A 1,730-nucleotide genomic window follows, 5' to 3' on the forward strand; every position below is an offset into this window, starting at 1 on the left:
CTTCGGAGTTCTGATGGGATCCGGTGCATTACTGCTGGTATGATCACATTCGTCACGTACTGCGCGCAAAATGTACTTGACCCTCTCTCTCCGCGCAACTTCTCTCGCTTAGCGGTTTAGCGGTTTAAAAGGATAGTACCCTTAGCGAGCGGTCCAGCGGTTTAAAAGAAAGATTAAAAAGAGGGTGGGGGATGCAACACGAGGACTTCCCAGGGGGTCACCCATCCTAGTACTACTCTCGCCCAAGCACGCTTAACTTCGGAGTTCTGATGGGATCCGGTGCATTAGTGCTGGTATGATCGCATCCATCACGTACTGCGCGCAAAATGTACTTGACCCTCTCTCCCCGCGCAACTTCTCTCGCTTAGCGGTTTAGCGGTTTAAAAGGATAGTACCCTTAGCGAGCGGTCCAGCGGTTTAAAAGAAAGATTAAAAAGAGGGTGGGGGATGCAACACGAGGACTTCCCAGGGGGTCACCCATCCTAGTACTACTCTCACCCAAGCTCGCTTAACTTCGGAATTCTGATGGGATCCCGTGCATTAGTGCTGTTATGATCGCATCCGTCACGTACTGCGCGCAAAATGTCCTTGCCCCTCTCTCCCCGCGCAACTTCTCTCGCTTAGCGGTTTAAAAGGATAGTACCCTTAGCGAGTGGTCCAGCGGTTTAAAAGAAAGTTTAAAAAGAGGGTGGGGATGCAACACGAGGACTTCGCAGGGGGTCACCCATCCTAGGACTACTCTCGCCCAAGCACGCTTCACTTCGGAGTTCTGATGGGATCCGGAGCGTTAGAGCGGGGAGGAGGGCATCCGTGACGAACTGCGCGCAAAATGTTCTTGACCCTCTCTCTCCGCGCAACTTCTCTCGCTTAGCGGTTTAAAAGGATAGTACCCTTAGCGAGTGGTCCAGCGGTTTAAAAGAAAGTTTAAAAAGAGGGTGGGGATGCAACACGAGGACTTCCCAGGGGGGCCGTCACGTACTGCGCGCAAAATGTACTTGACCCTCTCTCTCCGCGCAACTTCTCTCGCTTAGCGGTTTAGCGGTTTAAAAGGATAGTACCCTTAGCGAGCGGTCCAGCGGTTTAAAAGAAAGATTAAAAAGAGGGTGGGAGATGCAACACGAGGACTTCCCAGGGGGTCACCACCCTAGTACTACTCTCGCCCAAGCACGCTTAACTTCGGAGTTCTGATGGGATCCGGAGCGTTAGAGCGGGGAGGAGGGCATCCGTGACGAACTGCGCGCAAAATGTTCTTGACCCTCTCTCTCCGCGCAACTTCTCTCGCTTAGCGGTTTAAAAGGATAGTACCCTTAGCGAGCGGTCCAGCGGTTTAAAAGAAAGATTAAAAAGAGGGTGGGGATGCAACACGAGGACTCCCCAGGGGGTCCCCCATCCTAGTACTACTCTCGCTCAAGAACGCTTGACTTCGGAGTTCTGATGGGATCCGGAGCGTTAGAGCGGGGAGGAGGGCATCCGTGACGAACTGCGCGCAAAATGTTCTTGACCCTCTCTCTCCGCGCAACTTCTCTCGCTTAGCGGTTTAAAAGGATAGTACCCTTAGCGAGCGGTCCAGCGGTTTAAAAGAAAGATTAAAAAGAGGGTGGGGGATGCAACACGAGGACTTCCCAGGGGGTCCCCCATCCTAGTACTACTCTCGCCCAAGCACGCTTAGCTTCGGAGTTCTGATGGGATCCGGTGCATTAGTGCTGGTATGATCGCATCCGTCACGTACT

At 52.9% G+C, this 1,730-nt stretch overlaps 3 non-coding genes and 3 pseudogenes across 3 annotated transcripts; all 6 read right to left on the reverse strand.

The window, feature by feature from the left end:
• Nucleotides 1–188: 188 nt before the first annotated feature.
• LOC116008048 lies at nt 189–307 on the reverse strand. Its single transcript, XR_004095451.1, has one exon. It is a non-coding gene; the product is annotated as a 5S ribosomal RNA (ribosomal RNA).
• Nucleotides 308–444: 137 nt separating this feature from the next.
• On the reverse strand, nt 445–563 carry LOC116008874. The gene has a single exon (XR_004096225.1). It is a non-coding gene; the product is annotated as a 5S ribosomal RNA (ribosomal RNA).
• Nucleotides 564–691: 128 nt separating this feature from the next.
• Nucleotides 692–810, reverse strand: LOC116009000 (annotated as a pseudogene).
• Nucleotides 811–1,107: 297 nt separating this feature from the next.
• LOC116009003 lies at nt 1,108–1,225 on the reverse strand (annotated as a pseudogene).
• A 128-nt stretch (nt 1,226–1,353) lies between these two features.
• Nucleotides 1,354–1,472, reverse strand: LOC116009032 (annotated as a pseudogene).
• Nucleotides 1,473–1,601: 129 nt separating this feature from the next.
• LOC116008132 lies at nt 1,602–1,720 on the reverse strand. Its single transcript, XR_004095531.1, has one exon. It is a non-coding gene; the product is annotated as a 5S ribosomal RNA (ribosomal RNA).
• Between the last annotated feature and the right edge of the window lie 10 nt (nt 1,721–1,730).

Source organism: Ipomoea triloba, chromosome 16 (genome assembly GCF_003576645.1).
Source record: "Ipomoea triloba cultivar NCNSP0323 chromosome 16, ASM357664v1".
Taxonomy (NCBI): Eukaryota; Viridiplantae; Streptophyta; class Magnoliopsida; order Solanales; family Convolvulaceae; genus Ipomoea; species Ipomoea triloba.